Source organism: Pseudoliparis swirei, chromosome 4 (genome assembly GCF_029220125.1).
Source record: "Pseudoliparis swirei isolate HS2019 ecotype Mariana Trench chromosome 4, NWPU_hadal_v1, whole genome shotgun sequence".
Taxonomy (NCBI): domain Eukaryota; kingdom Metazoa; phylum Chordata; class Actinopteri; order Perciformes; family Liparidae; genus Pseudoliparis; species Pseudoliparis swirei.
This window is the reverse complement of record NC_079391.1, coordinates 11,763,102-11,779,664: the sequence shown is the minus strand read 5'-3', so window position 1 is coordinate 11,779,664 and position 16,563 is coordinate 11,763,102.

The following is a 16,563-nucleotide window of genomic DNA, read 5'->3' as shown; positions in this document are numbered from 1 at the left end:
ACTGTACTACGTTACTGTAATAAAGTTTTCTAAGTTTCTTTTGCATACTGGCACTAGTTCTGATTGCACAAAACAAGTACTCCTGCCATGGCCGTTGCTCTTGTGGTGTATTGTAATTTTCAATGTGGGTCCACTGAGTTGACAATAAGCAGGCTGTATGCAGCCAAAACAAGTCTTAGCTGACAATACAAGATAATCAGAGGGAAGAAAAGGCTGGATTCCTGAGCTGATCTCAGGGAGAGCATGCCAACGCACAGCTTCTGATGGTAGAACGCACACTCCTGCAGCCACCTGCCTTCAAAGGCTTTATGCCAGGGTCCCCCTGCTCTTTCTTTATCTCTCCTTTGACAAAAAAAAAAAAAAAAAAGTCATACTCCACCTCCTCCCACCACCCTAACTAACAAAGCAGATAAGGTTGACTCTTGTGAAAAGGTCTCAGTCTTAATGAATACTGTCAGAGAGTGGGTCTGGATGTCATTTGGTAGGGAAGGAAAATGAGATAAGTTATAAGTTATGGGTCCTTTCATTAGTTGGGATTTACCGGCCAACTGAGGGAGGAATTAAAGGCTAAGGAACCGTCTGATTATAAGCATGCCTGATCACCTGCCTGGAGGCCTGGCCTTGCCTCCAGAGGACCGTGCTCTCCAGGGTTTCCTGAGGGAAATAGGTCAGACTCAACCCTCGCTGTGAATACTGTATGATGCAAGCTTGACCCTTATTTGTATTTGCATGCACGTCAGCAGTGAGGGAACACCTCTTTGAAATGTGAAAACACAGTGTCCTAATACACCTGGAGGACCCCTAACATTACACCAGATCTCATTTTCAATTGTCCCTCAGTGATGTTGCCTGTCTGTGTCTGGTCTCTGAGCCATCACAGAGCTTGGCCAGCCACCGCAGGGTAAGGGGCGCTTATTGGAAAATCAATGGCGTGAACGCTAAGCAAGTTACAGGAAGATGTGGGAAGGAAGGGTTCTTATTGATAAAGCAGGGGAAGGCCTTTGATGTTGCACTAGGGACATGCTCATTGATGGGGGAACCATTGTAGTCCTCAGGCAGAGTGAGGTGGGTTTATCTCCTATGTTTGTTCCAATTAATCACCAATAATGGGGGGCATGCATTGCTCTTAAACATAAGTCCATTTTAATTCCAAACATGGCTTATAAAATTCTGGATTTAATGCTGTGATCTTATAGTCAGGCAATTCACATTTCCGACAGTGCAAGACTCTTTGTTTTCCTTTTCTCTACCCTGCAAGCCTATATCTAAAACAATACATAGTAAAATAACATGAGTGTGCAAGTGTGGTAGTAACAAAGTAGATTGCTGTCACATGGACTGTACAAAATCAAGAAATAACAACATAAAAAATTATGAATATTTATAAAATATGAACTGTATTAAAACTGTTCATGAAATAAGCAGCGACAGCAGATCGTGTGGGGGGAAATGCATCTTTCAGTAACTTCGTCATGGAGTTGTAAGACAAAAAAGTTAGTCAACTACTGCTAGAGACGACACACCATTATAATTATATTAAGTACACAGAGTTCTTGTTCTCTTTGATCTCCAACACTGTAAATCAGACAATTAACCATGTGCAGCATTGTTGTTTATTGTGTGCCGTAAATATTCTGTCTGTTATTCTGCTAATGCAGACATAAGGCTGCTCCAGTATTGCTCCGACTGCAGGAGGCAAAAAGTCACCTCAGGTCGATGGCACTCAGCCTGTAAACAGGGCTTCCCGTAAAATCAATGATCTTCAGTCGGAGCTATCAGTCTGTGGAACAGAAATAGCCGTGGCTGTGTTGAGTCTGAGGCTGGGAAGAACAGAGCTGTGTGTTTACATGAGTGTGTGTGAGGGGCGGAGGGGGGCATGCCACTGGCATGTCTGGGAGTATTTCTCAGAGATAGCAAAACTGAGGCCTGTAGCTTCTGTCATGTTACAGCCAGCAAACACCTAGAAGCAGAATGTGCTGGAGACTACGACTGCAGAACACAGCTTTTATTAAAATAGTCTTGCATGTGTACTGTAGGCTTAAGACTAGTGTTTGAACAAATGTATCTCTTACAGCTAAAATAATTCTTGCAGATTACAATATGAGCAATTCAAATACCCAAAAGGCAATGTCCTGATTGTTTTAGTTTCATAGCATTCAATTTTCTTAACCATTTTGCACGAGTAACACCGGCCAGAAAAAAACGAAATTGATATGTTTGTAGTATCAATTGCCTCCTTTGTTAATAGACTTGAAATAGAACCTTGAAAATGATTTTACCCTTTACGCAACACCATCAAATTCTGCTAATCCATTCCATATTGCAGAACAGAAGAAAAGTGATTTAAGACAGAGCAGCAGTGAAATGTGCAGAACCGTATGGTTCTCATGCACAGGGTCGGATAGTGATCTGATTGGCGCTCAGCTAACTTCCAAGACCCTCTAGTGGGGATTTCCACATGGCACTGGAGTCTTTCCTCAGTTTTGGAGGGTGTGATAGAAACACCGTGCTGGTATAATTAGAAGTAGTTAATTAGCTGTGGGTTAATTACTGGGTTCATCAGAGTGTTGGTGAAAGAACTGGTGGGGTGGCAAAGCAAAGGGAAGCAGCGAACACACAGCAGGAAGCTCTCAGTCTCCCACCAATTAGCAACCTCCATGGGGCGGTGTGTGTGTGTGTGTGTGTGTGTAGGGGGGCTCACATTCTCTATGAATGTAAGAAGGCTCATACAATTTCACTCAAAAGTCAGTACAGGGGAAGATATAAAGATGTGAGCAGACGAAATACAATCTATTTAAATATGCATGTTGGTAGAGACAGTTTTATTGCTGTTTTTGCAAAGAAAAACACATTTGCCAAAACATTGGAGTGCAACTTTAAGAGTGATACTAAAAAGAAGATGACAGCCAGGTTTCTGAGGGATGCCATTTTAAGATTAAAACAAAGCAGGGGCTATTTTAATGACTACAAAATGAAGTTCTTATTAAGGCAGCCAAGCTATCTTTCTTCATTTACAAACCACACTGAAGGACTGCACTGTATTATTTTCCTGTTATGTCCCATGTGGTTTGTTTAGAAAGCTTTGTAATTTATAAGAGCATTAATTATCCTTGGAATTAAGGTATTGATGTATAATCAGAGAGCGGCTATTGGGCACAAGCTAACATATGCCCCCAGGCAACTCAGTGCATAGAGCACACACTGTATGCACTTGCACACAGTGGGGTTTCTGTAAAATTGCAAGACAGATAGAGAGAGAGAGAGAGACACAGAGAGAGACAGAGAACTTCAATCTGTGTCTTTCAAATTCGTATCAGATTATTTAGATACACATCCCCAATTCCACTCAATTTTAGACCAACAGACACGGATATTGAATGATTTGGAACAGTCTGACATGGATCTTCACATCCTTTTGCATGCTGTGCTGACTCTCCTATAGTGAGGAATGCAGAAAGGCTAAAAGAACACTCTGTACACTGGTTGGTCTGGCACTCATCAATCGGAAAACACTCTGATTATGATCCTTGGGAAGATTTTGAGATGTAAAACATTTTTGAAATCCCATAAAAGAAATATCTAGATATGCAGTATGTAAAACTGTGTTGCTGTAGTTTGCAGATTAACAGGAAGGATAGAGAAATAGAGGAAGTGAGATTGAGATATCGAGCCAGAGAGAAAGTGAGAGAGCTAAAGACACATGTCCAATAGAAGGTCAGGGACACATCTTTGAGCCCCAAGACCTTCATTTCAACTAATTATCAAATCTGGCCCTATTTATATCTGCAGAAGGCAGAAGTTCTCTCAAGAGAGGGTGGGAGTGGAAACTGCTAACTACAGTGCTTTTGGAGCTACTGTTTGCACACACTTCATTACATTTGTTTTATAGTAACAGGATGAGGGTGGTAAAGAGAACCTCTGACAACAACTTATTGGGGAATATCGTTGTTGAACAATTTGCTGAGCAAAATGTGAAATATAGGGTCACTCAACTTTTGGATGGTGGGAAACTGATTTATGTCAATCAAGAAAATGATTACCTAAAAGGCAAAATCGAATGGTGCCACACACACACATGCACACACAACTCCCTGCAGCGTTGCAGTTAAGGCAAGCCAACCACAAACACAGTTGTTAAAATGATCAATACCATTGAAATATTAAACCTTAAGAAGCCGCATTATTGATCGGAAGCCCAATGATAAAACGGTTTATTATCACAATTGTGGGGCTGTATGTAAATGTTTTGGAGAGACCATCAGCTGTCCAGCATCCAATAGCTGTGGCTAAATCACCCCAGCCCCCCAACCCCACTCCACCCCCAACCACAAACACACATGCTCCAACAATCCAATCACCACTCAGCTCTGCTCCCTTACACGGCCATCCAAACCCCGAGGAATTGCAGGGATCGGGGCGAACAGGGAGATGTCATTACCGCTACTTCTACTTCCATTAAGGATAGCTGACACTGATCAGCATACCAAGCCCCTGTTGACAGAGAGACGGGAGAAGGGGAAAGAACAACATGGTAGCTCTGGGATGTGGTCTAAGGAATCTCCAGCAGTCATGACAGCAGACAGGAGCATACAGTGGAGAAGGATTCAGGCTCCATGCAGGGATCATGTCCTGACAGACGGATAGGGGACATGGATAACATGTCTATAATCCTGGGTCTTTCTTTGTAATCTGGAAAACAAATACCTTAGTAATGACCTAGACGTGCACCTGGTAAAACACAGGGTTCACTAGCACCTGGAGAGAGACACATATCCGCTGCAGAGCATTCTTAAAGGGACACACTCCTTTAGCAAAACGCTCAAGTTTTTCGAAAACCCCAATGTATAAATTAATGGAGTATTTTCTACGAATAATTTGTGCACTGCCTTGGACCTTACAGCTAACAGAAATCAGCAAATCTATAATGTGGTGAAGTGGTTAAGATGGGACATCCTCTGAGGTGCATGGAGTGGTATGATGAGATGGGTTAAGTCACACAGCCTTGCAGTGCGGCCGTGAGGCAGAGCCAGCAGCCCAAGGGTCAGGCCCGAGTTCTGAGTTAAGTGTCTAAACCTGAGTCGGGTGATAAGATCCCTTTTAGAAGCCATGTGACGGACAAATGACCAGGAAACACGAGTAATGTGGGTAAAAGCTGTCCCGGGTGAGAGCAGAAATGTGGAAAGTCATGCTGTGTTATGTGTGGGAAATTGAAACTTACTATCTCTTTTACACGCCTCATACTGAGGAGCGGTGCAGTCCCATACACATACATGTGTATGTGTACATATACCACCACACACACACACACACACACACACATGCACACATACTCACACAAGCAACACACACACACACACACACAGAGAGCAGGGATTGGTGTCCCAATGAAACCATTCTGTGGAAATTATTTCTTTGCAGAAAAAAAGGGCATGAAAGCCAATCGTGACCCAGCCTCTAATTCTAGAGTAGGATATCCTGGATAAATAATTAGAGGGTTCCTTTGAAGACCCTGCACAGGCGAACCATTCACAACCCACTTCACATTTGCTAAAGTCATTAATGACAACGATTTTGAAGGGAAAAGAGAAAATCTTTCTGGTACACAAATACTTTTTTTTTTATGAGGCCTGGCCCAAATTCCTCTCTGCTTAGCTGAAGCCCTGATCCTGGAAAAAACTGCACCCGATTTAAACAAAAAACCTCAGGGGAAAAGTGTGGTCTATTGCCCCCCCCCCTTTCCACTGCTGATCTATGACAGTTCATAAAGTTAAAAGAATAATGTGCCCTGTGTTTTTAAAAGAGGAAGTGAACAACAAAGGTTGGGACACTGGCTGTCAATAGACAGTCAAATCAAAGCAAAGAGAGACAATAGGGTCAAACTCTAAAAACTCAGTTGTATGTTTGAGAATGACAAAGGAGTGAGATCGCAAGCCTGTTAGGAATATTAAAAGCCTCCCAACCTTAATGAACATCACTGACTTCTCAGACATGGATATCCTTGAGCCAAAGTGACATGCGTCAGCAGTTAGTGCTCCCACTCACAGCATGCAGTGAGCTGTGTGGGTAACCACCATCATTCATTGGGAATAAACAGGAGGGGATCTGACAGGTGGAATTACATTCATCACATACAGATTGGTCTCATGCCCAACAAAGGAAAAGAGACTCATCAAATTGTACTTTAATTCCTCCGTATACTGCCGCGGCGTTTGAGAGGTTTTTTTTTAAAACATAAAAAGAAACGGTAAATCTGACAGGAAGACAAACCCACTCCGAGTCCTTGTTTACATGCCAAACAGGATGCCTCATCTTTACACTGTCAGTTTATAAACAGGGCACTCATAAATCACATTTTGATGCCATTGTCATATTAATAGGAGAGCAGAGTTTGCCCTACAGTTTACAAGGACAGATTCCAAGGCAAACCTTGGAAGGTGACGTGCATTCCTGCTGAGTGGAGCAGCGATGAGGAACTGTCAACATAGGAAAAGGGAAGAAAAACTCAAAAGAAAACAACTTATTAAGTGTATAACAAGGTGGCCTGTAGGGCAATGCTGAAAGACACCTCAGCACTTGACTCTGAAGTGTGCGAGGAACATCAAGCAGCATTTCTGTAGCTACGCTGAGCACCGACGCAGCCGGCCACGGTGTTCACAGACCCTCGTGTGAGGAAAAATACGACAGTTTGGCAGGAAATGAAGAGGTAATTAAACCAAACTAAACGACGAAGAGACAATAGTTCCTCATGTAGTAGTAATCAGAAGTGTTCATATGAGCTACAGACCTCCAGGGAGACTTGTCCGACATGAGGGAAAGCTGCTGCCATCAAACCACTAAACAGAAACAGAACAACCCCATTTTAAAATACAATTGCCAACAATGAAGCAGTCCCAAATAGATAATCCCTATTCCTGCATTGTATAGCTACAAGGTGTGTGTGTGTGTGTGTGTGTATGTGTGTATGTGTGTGTATCTGTGTGTGTGGCAAAAAGAGAGATGACACTTGGGGGGCAAACAGAAGGAGAGTGAGGGGCAGAGTCGAGGCATATTTACTGCACAGCAGCTGAGAGAAAATCAACAAACATATGGTTATTAAAGCTTTTGGCAGCTCAGTGCTCGCACCAAAACTTGGCACAGTGTCTACAAGTGTCCAATCACGTTGATGTGCGGAGGCAGATGCCCATGTGCTGGAAACACATTCAAACATCGTCTCTCTGTGGGCAGGGGGAAACAGACAGAGGAAATAGGCAGAAGCACAAACTGGTGTGATATTTTGAGAAATGCCAAGCGGCCTGGTCTGAGTGTTGTGACAGCTATAGTGTCTGCTGAGCTATATTTGAGAAAGACCAGCCTGCTGCCCCTCATCTCCACACACACACACTGCAGCCCTTGTTCATCTGCCTTAATGAAATGGCCACATGCCTCCTCTCATCCCAGAGCTGCTTGCACACTAGCACCTGGTAGATATAAATCAGCCCTACTGAGCTGTATTTGGGAAGTGAGGCATTAAGCATGACACGGGCTGTCAAAGTTCACATCGCACCGACCGCAACATCTAGTTGAACCGCCGCGGAACAGACCCGAGACCAAGGAGCGGGACTGCCATCGGCCTCTTATCTTCGGCCTCCCAGCTCCGCATGACATGGCTGCCACATCTGGGCCCCAGCTGGGAAGCCTACTGAGCACAGCGTAGGACAACCAGGGCTTGGTAGGGCAGCGCTGGAGCACCCACGCGTCATGAACTCATGGGATCAACAGCAGAAGAACAGTCAAGATTTACATGGCCGTTGTCTGCTGCCATGTATCATTGGGTATTCTTACTTGTGAGTTCTGGGGGCTTGTGGGTATTATTTTAGATTTACGTAAGTGAGTTATATTTCCGAGCAAGATGATCAAAGCCGAGTTCCTGTTTGTTGTGTGAGGATACTGTATGGGACATATGTGTGTATGTGTGAGCGGAAAATTAGTCACGTGAGCCCGAGGTCTGAAGGTCAAACACGGCGAGAGAACACACATTCCTCAGAGGACAGGCACACATCCAGATGCATGGACATGAGAAGGTTTACATTTACTTGGAGGCATTTTAAACTAGTCAACGCACCAGTTTGCCCACCACTCCACCCTTGGGTTTTATACGGGAATATTAAATATATTCTCAATCTGGGCTTTACCTATATGGGATGAATCATCAGGCATATACACAAGACACAAATGCATGAAGACAGAGCCCTCCAATAGAAAAGCTCTGTGAAAAAATGGAGGGAGATGGGACAAAGGGAGCTAAAGGGTGAGGATAAATAATTATCATCTGCTGTGGATTTGGTCCTAGGCTTTCACAGATGGGGATGGCAAGATGTCATGCCCTGCCTATGTAAAAGTCACAATGGAGAGCTGAGGTGGAGCAGGGGGGAGGGGGGTATACAGGGAAGAGAAATAAGGACAAGGAAATGGGGAAAGTGTAATTTACATTGCTGGTTAATAAGCTTCAGGATCAGGGGCTTAAGTCAATGACAGATGCCTCTCTCAAGGAAAAAGCAAGCATCCGAGGAGGACCACAGCATTACACATGTGACACATAACATCCATTGATTCAGTCAGAGGGAGCATGTGTCAAGGGCATAACAACTGCTATGTGCACTGTACAGAATACAGAAAAATTCATTCATGGATTTCAGGTTATCTTTGGCAGAGGTGAGTAAAGTAGTCAGATTCTAAATGCTGGAAAAAGAAAGAGATCCTACAACTGACATCTGCTGGATGTTAAGTAAAGACGTTGTTTGTAAGTGGATACCATTGTCTACATTGTTTAACTTTCCTTCGTACATTACATCATAATTTAGGAGTTAGGCAGCCGGTGGCAGGAGTGATCATAGGGAGAATATTAAGAAAGAAACAGAAAACATGTGGCCACGGACAACTATTAGCAAAAATACATTTGCATAATATTCATATAATATGAATGCACTGACAAACAATAAGTTGTTTTTCCTAAAAGCAAAATAAACCTCTCAGTGACAGTGGGTTCAGCACTTCCTAGTGGTCCTTCAGAACTGCACATTTAATGCAAATGTAATTAATGATGTCATTGTTTTGACATTGACAGAGCATGCCAGCAAACAAGATAAACAAGATCGAGCTCTGGGAAGTGTGTTATCAGAATACTAAAGAAAACAGAAAGCTGGGAGATCACAGACAAAGCATTTTGAATCTTAACCCTGGGCTCTTGGACAGCTCCATTCAATCCCCCCATACGACGAGGGAATATTTTACACTCAGCACTAAGCTCTGTGTGTGAACACACACACACACACACACACACACACACACGTGTGAGGTCGTATGTATCCATTTGAGACGAAATAGCAGCCAGATACAGTGTTAAATTGTGAATGAATTCTGGCTATAGGTTGGTGCATTTCCACTCAGGCTGCTATGTCAGTGCACTGGGCCTAGATCGCGAAGAGTCTTTACACATGCCAACTAGAACTGGGAATGAAGCCATAAGGCTGGGAGGACAGGCATAAACACTGCAAGACACACATACACAATACAATACAACATCCACCACATACCACAGACAGAAGCAAAGCGTTAGTAAACATAGGACAACATTACAAAACACACAGTCATTCACCGGAGCCTAAGCAAACTTATTTATCTACGTTTGTGCTATGGGCGCGACTCTAATTCTCACGTCCTCGCAAACATTTTTTTCTTGCATGTCCAAGGAGGTGAGAATTAGGGCCCACTGGCTCACCCTGAAAGTTCAAGTGGAGTGCCACAACACATTCCAAGTTGACAGCTTAAATAATTCCCTGTATGCATTTCTTACAATGTAAGCGCATGTTGGAGTGTGCTGAGACGACTGTTTCCAGACAGGTGTTCTGGATAAGTTACGTATTTACACGTCAACCAGTATCTCTTCCGAAAAGAAAAAAACAAAAACAGAAAAAGAAAACAGCGGATAATCTCCCTTGGGATTTACTGACCAGCAACTGCCCCAGACCAGCAACCTCCCTCATGCTGTCAATGATAGGACCCTCTGCCCCATCACCAACAGATGCCCCCATGTTTGAGCCGCGAGGAGGGAGAGTGATAGGGCCAGTGTAAAACGAGAGGGTGACTAATTGGTTCATAACCTGTAATTGGGGAGATGTAATTGGAGTGGACGCGCAGATGCCAGGTGCACCTTCAGGAGGTGGGGCAGCGGTTTGCCCTTTAAGGGAGTGTGTGTATGTGTGTGCAAGGGGCCAAGCAGGATTAGATGAAGGGGGGAAAAACGACACTTCTATAGCGAGGGCCCCCAAAGAATATAGTTTAGGTGTGGCGTGTGCCTATTAGGTCCTTAAAACCACATGAAAGCGTATGTACTGAAACCTGTCACAACACAGCACGGCCATGCCCAAATGGGAAGAGGCACACGTATTTAAAAATGCACATGCAAACAATATATACACACACACACACACACACAGTCGACAACAGCTTCATGTCCACTGGCAATGTTGTTCAATCCACTGTTGGGAGTAAGAAATCTGCAGCTCAACATTTTCTCGTGGTTCACATGGCGGGTCAATGTGATCAATGTGCTCATGGCCCACCTAGCCAATACCACACCTCTCCCAATCAATGTAATGGGGGCTCAGTGTTAATTGGGACAGAGTAAGAGGAGGGTGGGTGATGGAGTGCAATGGGCTTTTTGCAGAAGCATCAGAAATGCTGTACGGGGGTCTTAATGAAAGCGGCTTAATGTTGACAGCGTGCTTGTTTAATCGCTTGGTTAAGAAATGTGTTTGAACAACTAAAAGAAGTGAATGGTGTGTGTTGTTGAGGTGTCTGGAGAGAAGTGTGTGTGCAGGAACATCTGTTTGTCCTGCCCATCACCTTATGATTGTCGATAATTAACGCCTGCAGTCGCATGGGTCCAGTCATGCATTCCCCACTTTGGGCCGGTATGTAGGGAGGACTCATAAAACATACTACCTACCTCTTGTCTCCTGCTGTCAGCCCCCTGCCTTCCCCATGAGTCACACTACTCTGCAAGCAGGCCTCTCTTTAGCATCATTTTAGGAACTACCAAAGAATCATGTCTTCTATTACAATTGACTGTTGTAGAAAAAGAGGGTTTCTTATAGACACAGAGCTCAGTTGTGACAACGTATTCTAAAGAAAGGTGGACTCACATCTCGCTTTGAAGAGGACGACAGTATCCACTTCAAACGGAAAGCAAATCAACTCCTCTCCCATCAACAGCCACGCTTCACATTTACTGGGTGGGAAACAAGTGCTAGAGATGGTGATGCAAATTAAATCTGCATTGTAAAGTGGGAAGACGTTTTTTTATGTTTATAGGTAGAATAGCTGTGAAATGTGACGCATCATAAATTGTCATAAACAATTAAGCGTCGACTTTGCCCAATGTAACTTTTGATGTTGGGAAACTTCCACTAAAGAAATTAATGAATGAATGAAAAGAGACAGTATGAGGGGTAGATGGAATAGGCATTAAATAATAACAGTTTACCCAGCTCGCATCGTGCATGGTTGGTTTTTCTGATGAGAAGCTGTAGCTGAACTAACTAAAAAAGGGTTTTAGAGCACAGGAAAACCTGCCTGACCGATATTCTGTCTGTCAGCTAAGTGGAAGTAGGAAGTGATGGTAGAGGAAACAGCCTCGACCAGAGTAAAGGCTGTTTCCCTTGTGCTGCCTGTTGTCTCCCCCTGTTTATACAGGGCACAAGGTTAGTCAACGTGGCATCCAGCCCAGAAAAGTGCTGCACCGCACACAGCCCCGTAAGGGTCCACTTGTTATGTGGAAGTCCTACAAACAGACAGTCACAAATAGAAAATACTTTTCCATATACCTATATATTATTAGTAATGAATAAAACCTTTTTAGCAAAGCAAACTATCAATCCCATTCTCCATGAGACATCTATATGAACCATTAGCTGGAAGTGAGGATATCTGATATATTGATTGTTCTCCATTTCGGTGTAATTTGGTGAAGATGAATTAACATTTCCCGGGCTCTGCCTATCTTGCTGACACAATGAACACAGTTGGGTCAGAGTAAGGTCTACAGTCAGGACACAGTCAGCCTAAAAACAAAGTGGCCCCCGCAAGACCCTGGCTTGCCCCCTGCCTCTAAATTACCTAGACTGACAACAGGGAGGAAGACACATAGGCCCACTGCAGCTCTGTACTCAGGCCACTGGCTGAGCAGGTCAATACCCCCCCCCCCCCCCCCCATTAACGAGCAGGTCAAAGCCACATAACTCTTTAGCTAAGGTGAGGGTCACTGCGATGCTCTGTCCAGCCAGGGTCAACCAGATGTCTCTGGCCACTGAGGTTCATGGCAATACAATAAAGTAATCAATCTAGCAGCTAGACCCTGGTCAATAATATACTCCCAGGCTGCACAGGGTCACCACCTGTTCCCAGGCCTCTCCTTGGACTGTCCTGGCCTCCTGAGGTGCTTTGGTTTAACATTTCACTGTCCTGAAGAAAAACTGGAAAACCATGGGAGACCGTAATCAAACCCTGGGTTTAGTCAGACACTTTGGCGAAAAACCACGACAGAGCTGATGTACAGGTTATCAGTAGGCATCAATGGAAAGAAACAGACTTTTATTATTATGCTACCAAATATAGTCAACTTTGGTGTCAGTTAATATCCCATAGTGTGACAAATGTGGACTTTCTTTCGATTTCGATGAACATTTACAAAGATCTAAATATTTCTTTGCAGGCAAAGTGGATTATATATCCTTTATCAGAATACAGTCTAGACAACGCAACATAGATGGGACATAAAATCTACACTACTTACCAATAATGTATGTATTCTCTCTGAGGAAGTGCAGCCTTGCATTGTTCTTCTATTGTACAGACACAATCTCCAAATACACTTTCGAGATTCAGGATACATTCTTCTTAATGCCGCTAATTCTTCTTTCTTCTTCTTCATTTTGTTCAGGTTTTTGTGACAAACACTGTTTCTTTGCCCGCCCCTTTCTGTTCTCTCCTCTTTGCCCTCTCATGCTCGCTATGAATGGAGGCAGGCAGCATCCTTGGCCGAGGCCAGGATGAGGCAGCAGTTAATTCTTGGCTGCCCTCCCTCTTTGCTTACAGGCAGGTATAGAGTTTCCAACAGCTCCAGCTGGCTGGAGACAATGGAGATCTCAGTGCAGGGGCAGAGTTCCAAGCAGGTGAACTAACCTCTCCTCCTTTTACTTCTAGCCCTTATCAGTCTTCTAACAACACCCCAACAGCTCAGACTCCATTAGAGTTTCCCCGATCTTGTTCAAATTCCAACCAGCCCCACCCTTAAGTCACACCTTCCCTGGCTGTCAGTCACTGCCCCCTTTCTTGCACATCAACACACAACGACACTAATACAATCTGAACTAGGATCTAACGAGCTAATGAGCAGTGCGGACTCAAAGCCCCAAAACACTGCTTAAATATAATGCTTTAAGACAATGGAGTCAACTAATTTACAATGTATATGTCTGAACAGCTGCATGTTTTAAACATTAGACAAGAGCATATTTTTGACTCATTTTGTATTTCCTTCCACCTCTCTCTCCTGCCAACAACATGGCATGTCATTAGGCAGTATAATCAACATGCTATTTGCATACATCTGCTTTATTTTATTGATTGCTCCTCATTTGTTAAGATTCAGGGTATATAATTAATGACCAACCCCCTGGTGCCACACCCTGGGGACAGCTCATTCCACTGCATACTAAGGGGATTTCAGCAGAGGGCACAAGTGGGCTCGTCACCACGGGCACCGGGCCAGTATCCGTCCCGGTCCCCTCCCTGCCTCCGGCTGTCCTTGGTCCCAGCCAGCTCCTCTAACAAGGAGAGCCCTTCCCGGGCCGCGTTAACTAAAAGGACAATTATCTCGAGAACAATGATGCTTTTCACAGGGGCTGTGTTGTCATTAATGCAGTGGATCTGGTTACAACAGCCAGCTTAAGCTAATTAAGTAATGCTATCTGTGGACTCTCATTGCTTCCTAATTAAGTCATATTCATTTTAAAAAGGGGAGAGACACTTTTTTTTCTCGAAGGGGTGGGATCTTGTTTTACCTTTGAATTTGTTGCCATCAATTAGCTACCCTGTACTTTTCTAGCTGTTGCCTCACAGTCATATAAAACAGGTTATGTTTCATTACCTTTGTTTGCCAAACAGTCAATCAAGGGATCTATATTAATTAAACCAAATTATAAAATTCTTGGAAGGATTAAACAGCAGGTTCTCTAATATAAGTAAGGACAAGTGTTGTTAAGTAATAGCACAACAACTTCCATTTCCTGTCTGGGGTCATAAAAATGGTTCATTCCGTGAAGCCCGAGTCGCCACAAGCCTCAAATGTCTCCTGTCACAAACACCAGTGAGATCCCACCGTCTCACCATCCTTCTCCACCATTAACAGCATATTCTGATTAGAAATGGCTGACTGACGGATGGACAGACAAACTGAATGCGCGGGGAACAGTTGCTTTCCAAAAAGACAGCTGACTCTTTCTTTCCAAGGAGCCTGCTGACCTTTCACAGGAGAGGGCTGTTAGTCACCAGTCACTCAGCACTGACTGACAACATGGGGGAAACTGAATGAGAGGGAATGTTTTTGTCTGTGTGTGTGTGTGTGTGTGTGTGTGTGTGGCAGGAAACCGAGAGAAGTCAGAAGGTTCTGGTAAGATACTGCAGAATTCTCCACATCTTTGGCTGCTCTCTTAAGACGGACGGACACATGTGCAGTGGTTAAAATGACACATAAGCCTTTTCAAAGCCATTGCATATCCTATCAAATGACACATACTTTCTGCTGTCTCAGGTCTCCAAGACAATAGCTCTGGTTCACAGATGACAGGCAGCTAGTCAACCAATCATATGCAACCTAACATTATACAACACTGGGTTATGTATTTTTGGTATCTAAGGGGGGTGTGGTGGTTCACGCGGAGAGCAAACGTGTAAACACAGACACACATGAGTGCATGGATCTGGTTTGGCAAGTATATATGTCCTTACTGGCTGGGTATTGTGAAGGAGGTTACAGCTGTTGATTGTGATTCAAATGGAAACAAAGCTGAGTTCAGAAAAAGGACAAGTATGTGAGTTTGAGAGTTGACTCACACAGTTCTCCACACCTACTGAACATTTATTTTCCACACAGCCTACAGGCTTGGCACCATCTGAAACATGCTTAAAAACATACAGTGTATATTGGATCCCATTAATCATCTTCCAGACTAGACTGTGAATCTTGTTTGGTAGGCAAAATGTAACATGTTGAGGAAATGAAAGAGTGAAAACATCGCTCCAACGGGAAACGATGAGAAACAGTTTCAGGGGATCCTCTACCAACTTGCACAACACATCGACTCAAAATGAGGATGTATATCTGGTTTGTGGTGCCTATGGGGTCATCCTGACCCCATCGTGACTGCTCTTTGCATCAACAGCAGCGCTGCTTCTTCCAGTTAGCCTGCTTCTAGCCTCTCAACAAGAAAAATGTACTGTTGTAAGTAATCCTTATTTGTACTGACTGCAATTGATTGGGTAATCCTGGTTTAACATGCACTAAAACCAGTGCTTAAGAATCTATTAGAAGGGCTAGTGGCTTAAAGAGGCAGGATCTATCTAATGGTGATTTGTAGATCTGTGTTTCTGTGCCTAGAAGTCGGACACGTTTGACGACCCCTTCTCCGTTGACCCACTTTGAGCCCCATCACATGGCCGCCTCAGTTCTTTTCACTCTGTTTTTGTACCTCTCTGTATGGCGGCACAGTGATACATTCATTGCCAAGGTTTATCCACTGAACTCCACCGGCAAATCTCTTGGCATCCTTCCATCTACACGGTGACACAGTTCTGGTGGTGTTCAGGCCAGCTTCACCGAGAGCCACAGACCCTTCTCCACAGATAACATGGCAAAAGTCCCCGTCAACTCGACATGACACACGCCACGCTGCACATTCATCACTGTGACAACCCTGTCATAATCAACACAAATCTCTCAGCGTCAGCGGGAGGAGCAAAAGGTATTATGGCGCTAGAAGAGAGGGGAGGGAAGAGGGCAAAGGGAAGGCAGACACACTAAGTACAGGTCGTGGTGCTGTCATCTCATTGGCTGTGGGATCCGGCAGTCAGTGTGAATGTGACTGTGCACACAGGACAGTCAGATATGAGGAAGGCTAATGCCCGCTCTACCCTCTGCCCTGACTGCTGTGGTGTCTACGTGACGCAGGAGGAGTTGGATAGGTCTCACTCACACATACAGGGGAAATAAGAGAAGGGGAATAATCCCCATCAAGACCTCTGCCCTAATGGGGCCCACTACTGTAATTACAAGGCACAGATTTCAGATCAGGCACTTAAGTAGCCAGCTAAGAGTGCCCAGAAAACAAAAAGCTCTGTAATTATCGTCTGCCTCCTCTCCCCAGTGCAACTTCAGTTACCTGCCATGCTGCTGTTTTGTCAGGAGTCCGTTGTTTCGCGGACTCTCCCTAATCCATGGCTGGAAGCAGCCCTGGCAGTGCGCCT